This window comes from Arvicanthis niloticus, chromosome 13 (genome assembly GCF_011762505.2).
Source record: "Arvicanthis niloticus isolate mArvNil1 chromosome 13, mArvNil1.pat.X, whole genome shotgun sequence".
Classification (NCBI taxonomy): Eukaryota; Metazoa; Chordata; class Mammalia; order Rodentia; family Muridae; genus Arvicanthis; species Arvicanthis niloticus.
Genome location: NC_047670.1, coordinates 7,789,086 through 7,809,868, shown reverse-complemented (window position 1 = coordinate 7,809,868; position 20,783 = coordinate 7,789,086). Strand labels below are relative to the sequence as shown.

Here is a 20,783-nt window from a genome sequence, read left to right as displayed (position 1 = left end):
TTCTATTACAAATTATTACAGAAGTGGAGAAAACAGCAGTGATATTGCACTGCATTAACGAGAAAAGTTATAAACAAAACAAACCAAGAGACTTGAGTTAGAGGGTTGGTTTAGTGGGTTATAAGACACTTGCCACCAAGCCTGATGTCCTGACTTTGATTCTCAGTGGTGGACAGAGAGAATCAGTAATGGGGACAGTGGCAATGGTCTAAGCAATTTCTGAGTTTGTTCCTTCACATGAACAAAGAATCAAATAACAAGGGAAGACAGAAGACTACACCTCAGAGTCCAGGAAAAGCACAACTTTACACAGCCATGGTAGGAGACGCCCAGGCTAAGGTCTGTTACACAGGCACTGTTTGGATATTTTATAGAGACCCTGGGTCCTTCAAAGACAGCACCATCAGATGGGAAATAAGCGTCCAAAGTATATTTTATACTCAAACCATAACACAGACCATACAACAGAAATCAGAGAAGTTAAAGAAGTTCTTTCCAAAGAGTTAAAAACATGTACTGATGAATCCTGCAGGTCATGTGGTGGGGAGAACCTTTCAGACAGATGGCCCCTGAGCTGAGCCTGAAATGGTGGAGAATCTGACATGCGAGCAATCGGAAGATGTCAGGATAGATTTCCCTATGACAAAGAGAATCATGCAACAGGATGACACTGGAGAGGAAGAAAGTCTGAGCTCAGGAAGTACTCAGGCAATCATGCTAAAGAGTTTTGGATTTTATCCTATGGGTAACACAAGCCACTGAGAGTTTTCAGCAGAATCAGATCTGCTTCTCAGAGCATTCTGTTTGCTGGGTGGAGAATGGAAAGTCCTCAAGACAGGATGCTGGAAGACCCGTTAGATGAGACCCGTGAGAGATGGATGTGGCTGGGACCAAGGTGTGGTACTGAGATGGGATGAACAGCTGTGTGTGAAAGGGGGTTGAAAAGAGAACTAGTAAGCTAGGTCCGTGCAGGATGAGGGAGGGGAGGCGGAGCAGAGCCAGCAGCTGGCAAAGGTGTACATGGAAATGCCACTGACAGAGGCAGAGAAACAGAAAGACCCAAGCCAGAGGATAGGATCAGGATGAAACTCCCCCAGAACCCCCTCCAGTCCTGCATAGCACAGGACCTGTGGGGACCTGGCTCCCTCAGGCACAAGCACACTCTGAAGCCAGATAAGCCTGGTCTGCCACTACCAGATCAAGCAGCTGGGTGTACACATTGGCACCTGTGTGCCACCTCACAGGACTAGAGTCTTTCCTTCCTTCTTCCTGAGTCTCTCAGCTTCACTCTGACAATAGGGACAAATGGTTAGGGTTCTTACCCCCGCCCCCATAAGCCTTTTTACATAATCCTCAACAATAAGGCAGCCTTTGAGAGGCAGAGGCTGTACTCAGTAGGAGATGCTTATCTTCCACCCAGAGTTGCATAGATCAGCTTTCTTTCTGTCCATGGCTAAGGCACTGGGCAGAGACAGTATCAGGGTAAGAATGGCTTGCCTCTGCTTTCTTGTTGAAAAGTGCAAGGCCCACGGCTGTCCTGCGCTGGCTCAATCCACCTATTGTAGCTGTTACTTTCTGTGACAGTTTGACTCTTGATATCATGGACAATGTTGACTTCTGCTTTCTTTAAACAGATGTCTTGGGTACTCACAGTTCAAAGCAACAGCAGCTCAGATCTCAGCCCTCAGGATGAAATCCTCCTGTAGCATGGAGACATCACAGCGATGAACTGAACGTCTATTGCTCATGTAAATCACACATCCCTACCCCCACACCTGAGACTGTCAGAGACCAGCGCTCTGTCATTTAAGCCAACCTAACCAACACTTGACCATGGGATCCCGAGGGCAAGTGTGAAAAGTGTCTGAGGACCAACATTTTAGCCCTGGGTTGGCACTAATTAGCTAAGTGACATTGAACAAGTTACTGGCATTAGTGATGTTGTCTTTACAAAAATTGGGCATAATAAAGTAGACCATCCCACCTCAAACCTCAGCTCTGCTGTCATTGTCTTGGCAGAGTCAAAATCATGGATTAGTATGGTGCTTTCGGAGGCTCTCCTTGAGGGACTGTTGCTTGCTTGCTAACTGTATCAGTCACCTTTTGCAACACTGTAGCAAACACCTGGCAGAAACAACCTGGCAGAAACCGAGAAAGCGAGAAAGCGGCTGTTTTGGATCATAGTTTAAGGGGAATTTAAATCTCCCATGGTGGGGAGGGCAGGGCCGAGCAAGGGCAGCGGGAAGTCGGGGACAATGGCTTTTTCTGGTGGTGGAAGCAGAGGAACTAAACCAGAGCCAAGGTGAGCATAACTTTCAAAGCCCCACTTCCAGTGACCAGTCTCCACCAGGCTCCACCTCTTGAAGACTCCATGGTGTCTCAAAGTAGTGCTGTAATCTGGGGACCAGGCAAGAAGCTATGTAGGACATTCCAGATTCAGCCCATAGTGCCAACCCTCTTAGGAGAATTCACTGCTGTTTGCACTATGGAAAGTGCATACAGGGGTAGAGAAGCCTGGAATGTTTGCTCAATGTTATTCTGTCTTTTTTTGCTTACCTGCCCTGCTTCTGTGCACCGTGGCTGTCACATGGCAGCGACAGGAGGGCATCAGTAAGAACTTGTTGGTTGGACGAGAAAATATTTAGGAGCAGGTTGCATCTTCCTTGGTGAAAGCTGAAACTCCAGAGGAGTTTCTTATTCTCCCTAGGAAATCTGTGTCCCTGGGTCTCAGGGTGACAGTTTCTACTCAAAGAAGGCAAAGAAAGATTTTAGTCTCCAGATGTGGTCTCCAGATGTGGCTTTCAGAAGGAATGCATAATCTGCAGAGACATTGGTATTTTCAGGTCAAGTAGTAAGACTATCATGTTTATATCCCTATAAAATGCACACATTACAAATGCCAGCTCACCAGAACCAGCAGTGAGATTTGAGGAGTAGCACAGGGGAAGATGGAGGACCAAGGCTGGAGACAAGGGACGCATCCTGGCTAAGAAAAGTTACTTTACCATCCTTCAGCACCCCAGCGATGATGCCACAGGATATGGTACAAGTAATCACTGCCTAGGAGCTTCTCACAGAGTTTATTGTTTCCACCTGCAATCTGGCCTTTTAGTAGTTCAGACAATACTAACTATTGTATGTTATATACTATAACATATGATATAACTGTTATATATACTACAACATATAATGTTACATAGATTGTATCTGCATTTTGTATAAGATAGATGATGCTTGCAAATAAGCCCGGCTAACTCCTCTCCCCTAGGCCTTTTTCTTCCATCACATGCTAGCACATCGTGGCTCTCAAGACCCCCACCTGCCTTCCTGACTCTCCTTCTACTTTGCCTCCATGTCTTACACTCTTCTCCAATGCTCTCTACATTTCAGTGCACAAGTTGGATATATTGCGTCCTCATCATGGGCACTCTGGCTAGTTTAATGTCAGCATGCCGGGAGCTATAGTTATCTGGGAGGAGGAAGCCTCGATTGAGAAAACACCCCCAGAAGACTGAGCTGTACTCAAAAAAAAAAGCCTGTAAGGCATTTTAAAATTAGTGATGATGGAGGAGGGCCCAGCCTACTGCTGATGGGGAGCCCCCTACCCACAGGGAAAGTGGTCCTGCGCTCTGTAAGAAAGCAGGAGGAGCAAGCTATAGAGAGCAAGTCAGTGAGCCACATCCCTCCACGGCGTGCATGTCAGCTTCTGCGTCCTGGTTCCAGCCCTGCTTGAGTCTCTGCCTGACTTCCTTCCACGATCAACCGTGAGCCAAATAAATCCTTTCCTCCCCAACTTACTCTCGGTAACGGTCTTCCATCACAGCAACTGCAGCCTTAGCTAAAACAATGAGTGTTCAAGTACTTAAAACTACTGCAAAGTAAACCAACTACTCTTACTGAAACAAACAAACAAACAAACAACCCTTCTTTTTAGGAAGGGTCCCACCCTTTGGCTACACTGAACTTGGGCGCAAACAACAAATGGTTGAAACATAACAAAATAATACCCTCTTGTTCTTCCACCAAAGAAAAACTCCCTATTGATGATATATTTCTCATTAATCCCATTACCGGCGTCTCCATGTCTCTCTGAACCTTTGCAGCCTAACACACTTCAAGGCTGATCTCAAATGTTGGCTCTAAAATAAGGATTTTCTTGGCTGCTGCCACTGAAAGTGTTTTTTCCATCCATTTCCCATTGCTGCTGTGTGTTATTGTGGCTTTGCTGGCAGTGGGCGCTCTTGTGCAGTATGACGGATGGAATTGCCCCTCCGAAATCATCTCTGTCAACCGTGTGCACCAAGCACCTACTCAAAGTCTGTTACACTTGGGCTGATGGCTGGTGACAGTGGTTTCCATGGAAGATTTTAGAGCCAGACTTTGGGGAAAATGTATCATAACCAATTTTCTAAAGGAAACCTCATATTTACTTTCATCACAAATGTCTAATAAGTTCTTTTGAGTAAATTGTCTCCTTTGAAAGATAGACTGAGAAGGGCAGTTACCGTATGAATGTGAAGTGCAGCTTGTGACTGAGAGTTGAGCCTGGGTGTTAAAAACCTTCACTGGGTATACAAGACCGGCAGTATTAAGAATGGTTTATGATCTTTGGTGGAAGCAACTGGCTAAGTGTCTTGGGCAGAAGGCTGTGAGAGGTCGGAGGTGAAAGACATGGCGCTAGTTGCAGGATGCACTAGTTCTTCCAATGGTAGTTTAACCTTGCAGAGGAATAGAAGTTTGTACATAGGTTGAGTCGCTCCCTGCACAAAATGAGTCCCCACGTTTTTACTCCTTTTGATTTTTGTACATAAGCACTTGCATATTTTATATATAAGTATTTGCATATGAATAATGAGGTGCTTTAGAGAGGAGAGCAAAGTGACAAATGTCCGTTATCTTTATCTGTCACACAGGCAGAAGGTAATGTGATACAAAATTTTTAGTGCACGTATGCTGTTTTAAACTTGATTTAAGTTTATTTTATGTACTGTGTGGTGTGGTGTGTGTGTGTGTGTGTGTGTGTGTACAGGTGCATATATGCCACGATATACAAGTGGAGGTCAGAGGTCAACTTTGGGAATCTGTTCTCACCTTCCACCATGGGACCTGGGATACAACACAGCTTCTCAGGCTTGAGCAGAAAGAGTCTGCATCACCAAGGCATCTTGCCAGTCCATATCTCTTTTAACTGTTTCTTATTACAGGAAACAGTTGCAAAAAATCCATTTGTGGTTTCATATTGGTGCTCAAAAAAAAAAAATCTAGATTTGAGTAGTTTGGAAGCCTGTGCAGTTATATCCCGAGTTCTGGAACTGCTCAGTCTATAATGCTTAATTTGGATTAAAGTCCTGAGAGCAGCACAAAGAGCGCACATAGGAACGAGACCAATGGCAGATACAAGGACTGGGTGAAAGGTGTCATGGTCAGTCTTCGTTGCCATTTTGATTGGATTTAAAGTCAGCAAAGAGACATCTCATCTGTGAGCACACAGATCTTACATAGCACATTTACAGAGGTTTAACTGAGGAGAGAAAACCCACCCTGAATGTGGGTGGGACTCTGCCATGGGCTGACATCCTAGACTGAATGAGAAGGGAAAAAAGGGGGGAGGATGCTAAGCACCAACACCCCTCTCTTCGGATCCCCCCAAATGCAAGCATACTCCCATCTGTAGCTGGGTGGCTCCCCGCCACATTTGCACATTCCTGCCGTTAACTTCTCCTCCTTAACGCGTTTCTTGGGAGGTATTTGACTACAGCATCAAGAAAACTAATACAGGGTGATCAAGCAGTGGAAGCAGGCTTGAATCAGAGCCTTCTGCACCCCAGGCTGGCCGTGAACTCCCTCCGTATGTACCTGGGAATGACCTTGAATTCCCATCCTGCTGAATGCTCAGGTTACAAGTGTCTGCCGCTATACCCAGCCGGGTTTCTGTTTGTTTGTTTGTTTGTTTGTTTGTTTTTGTTTGCTTGATTTGTGTTTAGCTAAAAACAATTAGCAAGACAAATAAATTGACCTTGACATCTGGCTGCATTCATTGTAGAAGACAAGGTAACCTTGAACATATAAGCAAACCAAACCAGAAATTCACAGATCTCCCATGAGTACTCTGACAGTTTAGTTTCACATATGTAGCTACTTCAGACTCTAGACGTTTAACGTCATGACTGCTTAAAACTATGAATATTATGTCAAATAAAAGCTTAAGCTACTGTCTGACCCCCGAGTCCAGCCCTCCTACACTCTCGGAGGAAGAAGTGGCCAGTGAATGGTAATCCTCTTTATTTTTGTAGGACGAAGAGTTAAATGTTAGCTCATTTAGAAGAACAAACACTATTATCTGGAAAGAAACGAGGGGGAGCACAGATTTCTTTTTTAAAAAAGGAAATTTGATGCCACAGGCTAAGTGCTTCCTACTTTTCTTTCTCACAAAGCTAAACTCTGTGTTATAACCTCACTGCACCTCTCAGAAGCTCTCAAGCCTCTAAACAAAAGAGTAGAAAGCACACAAATACAAAAGGTTCCAACTCTGTATCAGAACATAACACCCGCCTTTGTCGGGTTCTCTCCTCTCCTTGAGCTGCAGGGAGCACAGCCTGCTTCCTGGCTCACGCCCACCTCTAACAAACAGCTCTGGCTGGACAGTAAGGAACCCCGAAATAATAAGGGACACCCAAACCTCTGACTCAGCCTTGCTTGAGACTGATAGAGGTGGATGCTTTGGAATATTTGAATCTTCATTTAAAAGAGGAAAAAGAATCCAAATTTAGCATCCTTCATTTCTATGCAAAATCTCTAAATAACATTTCAGAACAGCTGGAGAAATGGCTCAGTTGGCAGCTCTTCCAGTGGAACTAGGTTTGATTTCTAGTACCTTCATGGTGACCCACCTCTATCAATATAACTGCAGTTCCAGGGGAATCTAACACCTTCTTCTGGTCTCTTCAGGCACCATGTTTATAATAAACAATATATGAGGCAAAACACCCATAAAACGATGATGATGATATAAAAACACATTCTACAAATGCATAGATGTGCATGCAGACCTGAGACAGCTCAATCCCTCAGGAGGACATGCAGGACACGTACCTGCTTTAGAAGACCACACAGACCTGAATTGGAAGGCTAATTCCTTCCCTTTGTACCCTATGTGTCCCAGAGCCAGTTACCTTATCCGGATAATCGGGTGGCTTCCTCATCTAGAGCGGATAATGAAGGGTCTCCCAGCTGGATTAGTGTGAAACAGAGATAACTCGGGGTCAGACTCTAGAACAGAGCTGCTGTTCAGCAAATGGGATAGCCACCCTTCCCCCATGAAACCTGTGGAGAGATGGATCTGGTGATAGCTATGAGAGGAGGAGGAGGAAGAAGAGGAGGAAGAAGAGGAGAAGGAAGAGGACCAGGAGGAGGAGGAAGAGGAGGAAGATGAGGAGGAGGAGGAGGACGAGGAGAACGGAGGAGGAGCGGAGTAAGCTTTGGAACTGACAGCATCTAACAGGAAGGAAGCACGGCATTCTCTTTCACGTGATTGCAGATTAGAAAGTTGCATAATCCATTCTGAAAGCAAGGAAATATGTTGTCTCACTGGTTTGATAATATAATTTGGTGATTATTATACCAGGGCAAGGCATAAACGTTTGTTTGTTTTAATTTTTAAATTTATCATCATCATTATTGAGGTTGGATGTCACTTAGTAGCCCAGGCTGGCCTAAAACTCACTATATATGGTCCAGCTAGCCTTAGATTCACAGAAGTCCTTCTTGTGCTCAGCCTCCAAGGAGTTGGAATTAGATCTCAGACAAAAAAAATCCAGGTTTCTGCACATCTGTGTTATAGAACAAGTCTGTGTTAGCACACCTGTTTATCAGATTCACCTGGCCTTCGACAAAACATGGAACCCAGGGCTTGGACTTTCGCCCCTCTCACCCGCACTCCTTCAGTGCTGAGATTACACACCTGCTTTTTAATATCGACTTTGGAAGCATCTGTCAGTTGTCCTGAGCTAGCCATGTGAAATCTTAGCCTCAGAACTGGATCTGGAAAGCTATATTCCCACCACATATGTCTTCCTCTTTGTATAGCTAATAAATCTTTGGTCTAACCTTCTCCCTTTTGTCCCTGGACAAGCTCACACTGTTTCTTCACAGCCCTTATACCAGCCTCAGCGTGACCTGGCATGCTTCAGCCGCCTCTGCTGATCCTTGAGCCGCCTCCCATCCTTGAGGTCAGCTGTGCCCTGCACTTTCCACGTATTCTCTGTGATTTTATCAAACTGCCTCTTATTTTTTAATGACTCACACAGACAGCATGGCAACCAAAGATTAACAGCATGACTAGAACTCACAGCAGCCATTAGCCAGCCTCCCGTGTGTGGTGACGTGACATGCTAGGCAGTCCAGGCTTTGCCCCTCAAGGGGTTGAAATCAGAGTACACGAAGGTGTGCGTGGAATGCCGTCCTGGATGATGGTCTCTCTATGTCAGCAGTTGTGAGCTGAGGCTGGACCAAAGTCTGTGCAGTGAAAGCGAAGGCACCGGGAGCTTTTCCTGTTGAAGAGCTTCATTTCCCTCACACTCTGTCACAGTGGAGGATTCTGCTTACAGAGTTCACAACGACCGCTTTCTCCCTACCTCGGTTCATTTTTATCGACAGAACCAATGCATTCCAGAATGGCCTTCATCTCAGTCCATACATAGTCCAGGATGACCTGGAACTTCAGGTCCTCCCACCTCCACGTCCTCCATACTGAAACTACAAACCTGTTCTAACATGCCTGCTTCTTTATGTGGTGCTGGGAAACAAACCCTGGGCTGTGTACATGTTAGACAACCATTCTACAGACTCAGTCCCATCCGCAGCCTATACTTTTAGAAAAATCTGTATAAAACTTACGACTTTCTGCTTTTCTTACCAATGTGATATAGTTTTATTTGTGCTAATCTGGACATGGGGCTCACATACATAATCTCAGCACTGGGGAGGCTTTGGCAGGATCTCTGAGAGTTCAAGGATAGCCCAGGCTACACAGTGATCTTTTGGAAATCTGGAAATTTTGTACACATCAAGTTCTGTCTCAATAAAAAAAAGAGGAGATCTTTTGTGCTGAAAGGAAGGCTTATCAGCCAAAAGCACCTATGACTATTTTGAGAATTATTAATCACTTTCAGGAGAAAGAGTCTTCATTAGTTGCATTTAGAATTTTGCCTAGTTGTAATTGTTTACTGTGGCATATTCAAATAACAAATATTTTGTGAATTGTGCATTAAGAAAAAGCCAGTGTGCTCTGAGAGGAAGCCTGCACACATATAATAATAGTAATAATAATGATAATGATAATAATAATAATAATAATAATGATAATAATAATAATCGCAACCTGGTGGTGCAAGGCCTCCAGAACTATTCTGCGTCTTTTTAATGCTTCTTAATTTGACGGTGCATCTGATAGGTAATGAAGTGACTCTGTGAGTGGAGTGTCACTTCCCCAGAGCATCCTCTTAGAAGAGAAAACAAAAACATGAAGTGTGTGTCTTTATCACCACCCAGGTTTAATGTCGAGTCCTGATTTCCTGAACTTATCTATCTTTTCCCTACATTCACGATGTCCCCTTGCATTTATGAATGAAACAGAAAAGTCAAGTGACTTAGCCAAGGTCAGTGACCAAGAATAAAGTTAGTTTTCATCTTTGGGCTCTTCTGTTTGTGAGTCAGCTTTCCAGCACTGTGATAAAACATCAAAGATGAACAACTTACAAAGAAGAAAGGTTTCTTTTGGCTCACTGATGGACTGGCCCTGTTCTTTTGCACTTGGGTGATCCTGCACCTCATAGTGGGCGTAAGTGTCTCATCTTACACTTGAGACTCTCAGAACAGATTGCTGTCCCTCATGTCCCCTCATGTACCAGAGGGGAAGGAAGTGGGTGCCTGTTGTCTGTTGCCAAGTACCTCTATTACCCCAGGAATCAGAAGACATTAGGTTGGTTAGGTTGGTTTGTTTTGCTTTTTAAGGTACAGAAAGGCTTGCCTATGAATACCTTTCAGAACACAACTGTTGTTATTTGTTTGTAATGGGAAGTAAAGCAGCGTTTGTCTGTATGAATGACAGATTTATTGGGCTTTTTTTTTTTTTTTTTTTTAAGAAAGGAGCCACAAAAACCACTGCAGAGGCATGTATGTGCACATTGTGAGCTGCACAGAAGGTTTTGGGTTGTGGTGCCAATGTGCTGTAGCAGCCTGGGGCTGTGGGTGGGCACACAATAGGAGAGGCAGGCTGAACCTGTGGAGTGACTGCACACTCTGCCCTGGCTGCATGCTGAGTGCATCACTCCCTGTAGGAGGGTCTCATTGTTAAGCGCTTTGAGTGTAGTGAACCAGCTGGCTCCCTGCTAGACTCCAGCAGGATCCTGACCAACTAGCTTCCTTCCCTCCATGCCATCATCTGTCCGTTGCTCTCGAATCGCTTACTATTTTTGAAAGATCAACACTTGGATACCGGCAAACAAGGAAAAAAGAATGACCTTCGTGCCACATCTCAATGACTCTTTGGAAGGCCAAGAGCAAGGTGAAACCTGTCCAATTGAGGAGATCTCCCAGTCTGGAATTTTCTGAGGGTTAATATTTTTCTATTGTGAACTCAAATCCTATCGTGCCTTCCCAAACACACATGCTTCTCCGCATCGCCACAGGCACATCCGTGTACACGTCGGGTTACATAACGATGCCAAAACAGACAAGGAAGCTCAGGCCAGAGGAACAGCCTGGAGAGGGTTGAGTTCAGCCAGTGGTATTGACACAGCGTTTTCTTTCCAGACCGCAGAGCCGAGCGCTGATGCTATCTCTGTAATTCTCGGTGCAGCGTTCTCAAAGCCCCTTTATCCAGATCCTCAATGCAGAAGGTGGGGTTGGGCCAGCAGAGGAGGTTAAGTCCCAGGCAGAGGTGGAAACATGACCCAGGACTCCTGACGCACAGCCTTTGTCCTTTCAGCTCTACCACGCCAGCCACCTTCCTGTCAGGTGTCTGGTAAGCAGGTTAACTGATCTGTCGATTAGGAACCGCCGGCCTACGTGCGGCGACTGGGGAACACAGCACTTCCCGGTGTCTGCCATGCCATGCGCTAACTGCAAACCAGTGACGCCTACTGTCTCACAGGAAAAACTCCTCAACCACCGGGTGGAGAGAGGCCTAGCTGGGCTAAGAAGCCAAACTCAGGCTGTGACCCCGCTGTGCTCTGCAGAGCCAGCTGGCGACAAGCCTCCCGGGATGTTTTGGGGCTGGTCCAGGGGCCAGCCAGGGAAGAGCAGGCTTTATTCGTTTATTGAGATAGAAACAGCATATCTCTATGACATTAAATGCAAAAGTTTGAGGTTGGGAAAGGGAAAGAGAAGGAAGAAGGAGGAAAGAAGAGAGGGAGAGAGAAGACCAGGGGAAGGGGTGGGGTGGGGAATGACGGAGTCATCGGTTTTCACTAAGAGTTGCACAGAGGAAGGGGGAGAGAGAGGGACGGAGGAGGGAGAAAAGGAGAAGGAAGAGCAAAGGGGATGAGAGAGGGAGGAGTGGGAGGAGGTGTGGGAGGAGAAAGTGGAGGAGAAAGAAAAGGGAGGGTAATGATGCACACTTGGCCAAGGCTCTTTCACAGCCCCCGCGGTGGGCTTTCCCACGGGGTCAGGGTGACCGGGTGATGTATGGGGGCGTGGTGGTGGTCGTTTCGAGGTGGGAGGCTGGCCCTGCCGCAGGGGCCCCTGGGGCGCCGCCCGTGTGATTGTCACTGGTCACCAGCTACACAAGCCACAAGCCGCAGGCAAGGACAATGAAAAGCCAGCGGGAGCCGAGAGGCAGCCACTGCTGTTTTGCAGCTCCTGAGGGCTCCCTTCCTCCCTCCTGGGACCCCCACTCCAGGAACCTTGCCGCCTGCCTGGTGTAACTTGTCTGAAACCCAGGACTCCAGATGAAGTCCTGAAGAAAGCACATCAGACTGTTTCCAGGCCTCAAGAGATAACTAAACTTATTAATGATGCCTCTTTTATTGGACGTGTGCATCAAAGGGCATTTTTCTCACCCTATTCAATTAGTTTCAAGTCATATTCCTTACATTTATTTAATCTGAGCCAGAAACACTTGGGGCTAGTAGCCTGACTGCCTCTCCCAGTACAGGGACCAGAGAATTGCTGCCACTTCCCTGCTGACCCCAGGGCCACTGTAATCAGGCCTCATTTGCTTACTTCATGCAGGGAGCTGCTTTTCTAGAGAAAGCTTCCTTTCCCAGTTTATAGTCCTGAGGCCTGGGCCCACCAGAACTTCTGTGAGAAAGCTGGTGCGACCATCTCGGGCTAAGACCACTGGCAGAGGGTGACTGCAGCAGCTCCCATGCTCTGACCTCTACAGACCCCCCCCCCCCAGGCTACTTGTTAATAACCATCTGGGTACCGCTACTCGCCACTGCCCAGTTCTCATCATTTTATAACGTCTTCTTTACAACCCGGCAACTGCCTGTTTTATGATGATCTAAAAGCTTGGAATAGGTGAGCCGGGCTCTGTGGGTAAAAAAGTTCCTGTCTCTAAGCCTGACTAAACTTTCATTTCCTGGATCCACATGCAGGACCCCTTCAAATTGTTCTGTGACCTTCAAGTAGACAGGTAACAAATAAAATGTGATAAATTTATTATTATTATTATTATTGCTGTTGTTATTGTTGATGTTTCAAGATAGGGTTTCTCCCTATAACTCTGGTGTTCTCTCTCTTCTCTCTCTCTCTCTCTCTCTCTCTCTCTCTCTCTCTCTCTCTCTCTCCTTTCTCTCAGATTTTTATTTTATGTGCATAAGTGTTTGACTACCTGTATGCATGAGCACCGTGTGCACACCTGGTGCCCAGAGGTCAGAAGAGGGCATTAGCCCTGGAAACACAGTTGTGAGCTGCCATGTGAATAACGGGAACTGAACCGAGGACCCCTACAAGGGCAGCACATACATTTAAGTGCTGAGCCGTCTCTCCAGCTCCTCTTTCTTTTTCTGGTTAAAGTGTGAAAAAGTTTATTATCAAATTTAGAACAGGGAGAAGCAATCTAGTCTGCATTTTTCAAAAGACATGGGAGCCAAGGACACAGTGCCTTCCTGGAATGACATGTTCATGGCATGACCCATCAGATTATAGTTTACATGGGATTTTACAGCTCCTGCTTACGACGTAGCCTCACCCTGTGCTCGCAGCACAGTGCCAGTGCACACTGCCTGGCATCTTTGCCACAGGGCACACACACAAGGGCCAGTCTGTTACCTGACATTTTGAACAGGAGCCTAGAAGAAAATCTTACTCCATCCTCCCCTGTGATGCTGGTGTCTCCTCTTTGGCCACCATCCTGTCGCAACCCAAAATTAACAACATCGAGAAAGAAGCAAACAGTCTTCCGGTGGCCTTAAAAATACCTATTAGGCTTTGTTTCTGACTACTATGAAACATTATTTTGAGATCTTAAGTTATGACTAAATGCAAACATTGTAAAATGTACTCTCTTCACCATTTTCCCTGTACGTGTTTGTTCTCTCACAGAGAAGCTCTACCTACTAACTAGATTCTCCTCTCCATGCTGCCCAGCCCCTGCTAGCCACAGTTCTGCATTCCTGCTGGGTGTGTTTGCACAGGGTCTTTATCTAAGTGAACATGCACACTGTGTGTCCTTTCATGAGCACCTTCTGCCACTTGGCATTGTGTCTTCATTCTCCAACCATGTTGTAACACTGATGGGGACTGCATTTATTTAAAAGGCGGAATCATAATACTTCATTTTAGTAATCTATTCATCTACTAATAAAGACATTGGCACTCATTGGGAGATTCTTCCAAAGACAGTGGTTGGGAAATTATATGCCTATCCTGTGCCCATACAGAGGTTACTTGGCCCCATCTGACCCATGCTGGTATGAAAGCAGACTCAGGGGTGCAGAGGAAGGAAGGGAGCACCTACAAGCTGAGGAGAGGCCTCAGGAGAAAGGCAACCTCCCAGCCCATGATCATAAACCTCAAGTCTCCCATTTCTGTGGTGAAAGCTACCGAGGTCTGCCGTAGTGGTTGGTACTGAGGGAGCCAGTTCTCATCTAGGAACATGTATCTCATTCCATTCCAAGAGAGCCTGTTACATTGCTTTATAGTCTGCCTCTTCTTTACAAATAAAATGTGTGTGCATTTGGAACTTGCTTCCCACCTTTTTTTTTCCTGTCCCTCCAAGAACTTAAGTCCTTCAAAGACTCCGATGACCTGACTCTTAAACCAAGTTCACAGCCTTCTGTTTCCTTAAGCCACAGCTGGGTTGCTTTGATACTCTCGTCAAAAGGCTCTGTTCTCAATGGGGCTCAGTTCCCAGGCGAGCTCCAGGGCACCCGCCTCCTCTGCCCCAGCAGAACAAGGAAAGGTGGGGGTCCTGATGAAAAGGCGTGTTATGGGGAAGAGGGCAAGCGCTAAGGATGTCAACTTCTGTGTCTTGGGGAAAAATACTGATTAGGTTTCAGGACTTTGAGCCGTTCTGGATTCTTAGCTCAGCAGAGTACAAATCTTAACATTTGCAAATCGTTTTCCCAAAAGCTTTTAATTACATCATCTTGTAAAGTTATTTTAGGAGGCAAGGAGGAATCAAAGAATCAAAATAGGACCCATGGCCACTGTCATGACAGCAAGGTCTAGCTTTATTAAGTCTTTGTCTAAAAACTCCATGGGGGGAACATTTGAAAATGACACTAAGTCAGAGTATGATTTATATTTTTCTAAAAACACAAAAATCCTCTTTTTTTTTCTTCTTACTTGGCATGAGCTCCTGAGGACAAGGCCTGTGCCATCCTTACAATTTGGGCACAGTACTGAGCACCCTGTAGCTCCCAGTGTTGAATGGTCAGTGTACAGCCCCCAGTAGCTCTTGGTTCATCTGTCTGCTGTGTTTGAGTGCTACTATGTTCTGGGTGCTGTCCTCACTGTCCACATGTTTGGGTGCTGACCCCAGTGTCTGCTCTCTCTGTGTGCTGACCCCAGTGTCTGCTCTCTCTGTGTGCTGACCCCAGTGTCCGCTCTGTCTGGGTGCTGACCCCAGTGTTGGCTGTACTCTGGCTTCCTTGTTTCTTTCCTATTTCCCACTTGACTTGCTCTCATTCTGTAATTTCCCTGTCAAAGTCTAGATTTATAACAAAGCTTTTTTTCCATGGCTTTTATCTTCACCCCAGCTGTAAATTTGAATTTATAAAGTAAGTTGAGCAACAAAATGTCCATAAATGTAGGACTTTGGGAAGATGTCTCATTTGGTAAGATGCCTACCATACTAAGACCCGAGTTCTATCCTCAGTACCCATGTAAAAAGCCAGGCATGGTGCTAGACACTCACATTCCAGTCACAGGAAAAACAGACACAGACTAGCATATTTGGCTAACCTTAGGTCAATGAGAACCCCTGTCTCAAAGAAACAATATGGGGGTTGGAGGGATGTCTAAGTGGTTAAAAGTGAAGCTTCCTGTTTTTCCAGTGGACTGAGATCCAGTGGATAACAACACTTTTAACTCCAACGTCAAGGGATCCGACGCCCTCTTCCGGCCTTCTCGGGCAGTTACACGCGTGATCATACATTCACATAAACAGACATGCATAGACAAAGAAGTCTTTACAAACAAGCACAATGGCTAACATGTGAGAAAAAACATCCAAAATCGGGCCGTGCGCTTCACATGTACACACACACACACACACACACACACACACACACGCTCGCGCGTGTACATGCCCTGTTCTCCCACACCCTCACCCCACTCCAAATCAGGGTGCCACATAAGATAACACCCTCAAAGATAGATGCTACCTAAGCTTGCCTTTGAGTCAGCTGGAGATGGTCTTGACTGAAGTTTCTGGCCAGTGGCTTTGGCAGTCTCCCAGGTGCTGTGCCTGTCAGCTTTGATTACCAGCTTGTCTGGGTTACAGCTTGAAGCCTTGGGGAAGCAAGCGTTTGCATTTGGGTGTGTCTGTGGATGCCTGCAAAGCTCCATTAGGGCTCATGGGTTGGGGTCCTGGGTAAAATAAAAATGGAGAAAGGAGAAAACTGGGTGCCGGTATCCTTTCTCTGCTTCCTGGTCCACAGAAATGTGAGCTAGCGGCTCACACTACCTGATGTGCTGTCACCTGAGCCCACAGCTGCGCCTTCCCCACCCGGATGGACTGTTTCCTCAAACAAAGCCAAATAAAACCGATTCCCTCAAGTGTTTGTGGTCAAATATTTGACCATGACGATGAAAAAATTTGAAAATTTCAAAAGAACTCGGCCATCATAGATCTCTTAATGTCTATTACCACCTGACTTTAGAGAGCCCCCTTTGACTTCAGATGGGGCAAGATTCTTTTCGCTAAAGTAAAGAAAATCTAACGCATGGTTACTTTTGCTTTGATCAAAACAAGACAGAGGAACTCAAAATGTTGTGCCAAGACCTCCCTTTGTTTCCATAGCCCTGGAGCTCTGTGGCTGGGATGAAATGGACACCACTGCTTCACTGGTGCCCTTAAAACACACCTTATACAAAAGTCCTGTCTGCCCTACACTGGGCTAGCTTTTGACACATGGACAAAGCTTGAGCTCCTCATCCTCAGGAAAAGACTTCCTGAGACATCCTTTGTTTCCAGCCCAGGCTGCCAGGCTCAGCGCTCCCCATGTGGACTCCCCCTTTGTGGACACCAGAGGCCTCACCTCATTCTTAACTGTGCCTGGACTGAGCAACCAGGCCTCCTAACAGGGAGTTTTCTCTTGAGGACAAGGAAAGCAGTTTGCACAGCTGACCCTTTCTGACCCCCTCAAGGACTATTCTGTGCTTTACTAATGCCAAGAGAAAGGGCTTCCAAGCCCCTTGACCTGTAAATGCCTAATTAGGAGACTTACTCATTATTTTTAAAAGAAGGAAAAAAGAAGAACTTACCACTATCCCGCTAAGGCAAACCTCCAATAAAACTAATTTCTGATTGGTGGAGTCCACTTCTGTCAGGCAAAGCCTGTTGATCTCCATGAACATCCACACTCCTTGCAGAGGCATCCCTGACACATCCAATCAACCCAGAAACTCAGGCCACAGTTCCAAGAGGGTTTGCCTTCACCAAAACTCATGCTGAGGACTTTTCCACACAGCACTGGGAGGTGGGACCAAGTGGGAGGGGTCTGGGTCCCACAGTAGTTTCCTCTTGAAAAGATGGAAGGGTCTGGGTCCCTAGTAGGTTCCTCTTAAAAAGAGAGAGGGGTCTGGGTCCCACAGTAGTTTCCCTTGGAAAGAGGGAGGGGTCTGGGTCCCACAGTAGGTTCCTCTTGAAAAGAGGGAAGGGTCTGGGTCCCACAGTAGGTTCCTCTCAAAAAGAGGAAAGGGTCTGGGTCCCACAGTAGGTTACTCTTGGGAAAAGGTGAGTGCATTCTCCCACTCACAAAGGACTAGACACTCACTGTAGCGCAGTTGTGTAAAGCAGACTTGCCTATGCTTTGTCTCTGTGCATGCCTGTACACTGCTCTTGCACACATCCCTGAAAATGGGCTTCTTATTCCATTCTTGTTTGGGTTTCAATGAAAAAAGAGCCTCTTAGTGGGGCTTGTGTGCACATAGACAATTTGGAAGGTGATCCTGGGAAGGAGCATGAGGTAGCAGGTGAGTGCAAACATATCACCATGGGGACCAGGCTGGGGAACCAGGCTCGATTCTGCTGGGATGACCTGATTAGCACACTTGATGTCTATATCAGTTCTTTCCCATTGGTCAGAGGAAGTCTTCATTCAGTATAACTGACTTCCTGGTCTGCGTAGATGCCTGGGCCAGCATGGCCATCCTCAGCATCTTTGGTCCTCTAGGATAGAAAACAAAAAAACATGCAATTAGTTGTCTGTGATTGTAATGTAAATCATGCCTAAAATGTGTGATTTCAAATCACAAACGCTTATTATTTCATAATTCGTGCAGGTCCAGAGTCATAGAACAGCTGCAAAACTGCCTTAGGATCGTTAGGATCACAGTCCAGGTGTGGACCCGGCCTCTGTACCCAGTGGCTTGACCAGGGCTGGAGGCTCAGCTTCCAGGATGATACACACTGCTGGTGGCAGGTTCCAAGCCTTCATCACACATAGCCCTTCCCATGGGGCCACTCTATGTCCTTACAAACACACTTTCAAAAATAGCCTTTTCAAGGAGGAAAGAGGGTGTGACACAATGAATAATGAAAAAAGGGGAGAGAGAGCAAGAGAGATGGGGGGAGAGAAAGCTCAAGGGAGGTAATTCCATGGCCCTTTGACAGTGATTATTACTGCCACAGAGAGGCATCTTGACATATCGTGGGAAGGATATGAGAATGAGAACGTCAGAAGACAGTGATAACTGGAAGCTGTAGAAACTACTCTTCTCATCATCGCTGCAACAAGGTACCTGATAGACTCAAGGAAGGAAGACTGACAGCTCAGTGAGCTGCCCTGAGGCAGGGAAAGCTTCTTGGCAGCGGCAGTCTGTCCACAGGCAGGAAGCAGAGAGCCTCGAAAGCTGGCGCTCAGCTCTCGTTCTCCTCCTCATCCCAACCAACAGCTTGAGGAATAGTGAGTGCCGCCATTCGAAGGCTTCCTAACTCAGTTTCCCCTCGTGCAGAAACCTCTCACAGATGCACCCAGACTGTGTTTCCACGGTGATCCTAAAGTCTGAGGTTGACGATTATGACGAACACCCCAGAGGCCGTCACGTAGGCTGGCTACCATATGTGACTAGATGCTTAGAGGGTGCAGGAGTGCAAACTGTCATCAACATAGATGACATAATATACAAGACCACAAGGACCTACGACTTGGCGTTCCTGCTGCCTCCTGGGTTCAAAGTCGTGGGATACTATTTTAACCAGTGAAGTTTGCATGAAGCCTGGGAGTGATTCCTGTCTCTGCTTTTCTGATAGGTATACTTGCCTTAGTGTCCCCATCTGCCGGGAAAGTCAGGAAAGGAACTGGAGTTCCAGCCTAAGTAGACACCTTATGGCCCCAGGGGAAAGGCCAAGGGACCAGAGTCCCATGGTCAGCACAAGCAGCCCTTATTAGTCTGCTTCCTGGGAAGAAAAAAGAAACCTGTCTGCTGTTGGGTTCCTGGTAAAACAAAAGAGCTTGGTCCCTAAAGAACAGACTACAAAGATGCATCGTGTGTGTGTGTGTGTGTGTGTGTGTGTGTGTGTGTGTGTGTGTGTCTGTGTGTGTGTGTGTGTCTGTGTCTGTGTGTGTCTGTGTATGTGTGTCTGTGTGTGTGTCTGTGTGTGTGTTTGTGTGTGTGTGTTTGTGTGTGTGTCTGTGTGTGTGTCTGTGTGTGTGTGTGTTTGTGTGTGTCTGTGTGTGTGTCTGTGTGTGTTTGTGTGTGTGTCTGTGTGTGTGTGTTTGTGTGTGTTTGTGTGTGTGTCTGTGTGTGTGTTTGTGTGTGTGTGTGTGTGTTTGTGTGTGTGTGTGTGTTTGTGTGTGTGTCTGTGTGTGTGTGTGTCTGCGCTCATGCAGATGCACATGTGTGTGAAACCCAGAGGACAACCATGGCTGTTCCTCTAGCACTGTCTACCTCTAGGGCTCCACTACCTGGCCAGGGAGCCTCAGAGGTCTTCCTGTCTCTGCTTTTCCAGAGTTAGAATTATAAATACACGATGTTGCAGTTTTTTAAAGTGTAGTTTCTGGGGATTGAACTCGGGTCCTCATGTTTACATACAGGAACACTTTACCAATAAAGCCGTGTCCCCAACTCAAGTTCCTCACAAAGGAGCTTTCGTTGCATTGTTAAATTTTAAAATTATCTTCAACGAAGTGGTTTCAAGGTTTGAAATTTGTAAAAATGGTCATTATAGATCTCAAATACTATTCATCTCATGAAGTTTTCAACGCATCTGTACTTAGTAGGGCTTTGTTTGTTCCTCCTCCCTCCCTAATCCATGTCAACGGCTACTCCACAGCCCCTGGTTATTCCACACTAAACCAAGCAGTGCCCTGGGGACAGATCTGGACACTGTCACCTGAGGAGAATGCTGTTTGAGGGTCAAGCCCTCCTGAGGAGAGGAAACCCTCTCCTAGAAAGCACTGGGGTTTTGCCCTTGTGTGGAGGATTGCCCACTGCAACAGGGGCTGACATAGCACAGGATGCCTCTTGGTCTATCTCTGCCATGTGTCTTCCCTCTCTGCTCTCAAATATGTGTGCACTGTGGTGTGCAGTGTGCCATGTGAAGGTACTACAGAAGATCAGTGCTGGATACAGCCTCCTCCAGATCCATGGTCTTCTCTCTACACATTATTCCAATTAAGGCATTGGGTTATAGCATGGAAAATAGGTGAAGCTCTTCTCCTGTAAATATAGTCTTTCTTTGCTGAGGCCACGTTCGCACAAGCATGTTTCTTTTTGAAAAATGCGTGTAAGGTATTTTTCCTACTGAACTGTAAGTTCTGAGGAGTCAGAGGTTGTACTAGTTTCATTTTTGCCTGTGACTTGGTCCCCAAGCAGAAGAGTGCAAAGTGAAAAGCTGCATCCTCTCAGTCTTTCAAGGGAGCCCTGAAAATCTGCCATGTGGCTCTTAGTCCAAGAGCTGCCGCAGTCTAGAGATTGTGACAGAGTACCTGTATTGGATTCTGCTAAATGAAGAGCTTTTGTTATCATATACTTTATATACATCATTTATACATATATACATATAGTGTGTGTGTGTGTGTGTGTCATACTTATGTTTTGTTATTTTTATAAAAGGCCTCCAGGGTGCAGGAATATGTCCAATAGTCAGGGCCAAACTGATTCATTTC

General features: G+C 46.1%; 1 long non-coding RNA gene across 6 annotated transcripts in view; it reads right to left on the bottom strand.

Moving 5' to 3' along the window:
• LOC143434039 (uncharacterized) overlaps window positions 1–16,095 on the bottom strand; it is a 39,742-nt gene extending 23,647 nt beyond the window's left edge. For 2 of the 6 annotated variants that reach the window (XR_013103193.1, XR_013103190.1), the window contains exon 1: window positions 7,173–7,500. This is a non-coding gene — a long non-coding RNA (uncharacterized LOC143434039). Of the gene's footprint in view, window positions 1–1,651; window positions 1,701–1,984; window positions 2,139–2,556; window positions 2,820–7,172; window positions 7,501–15,843 lie in introns of those variants that run through there. The other 4 variants (XR_013103192.1, XR_013103195.1, XR_013103194.1 and 1 more) reach the window with 4 other exon arrangements.
• Window positions 16,096–20,783: the final 4,688 nt, after the last annotated feature.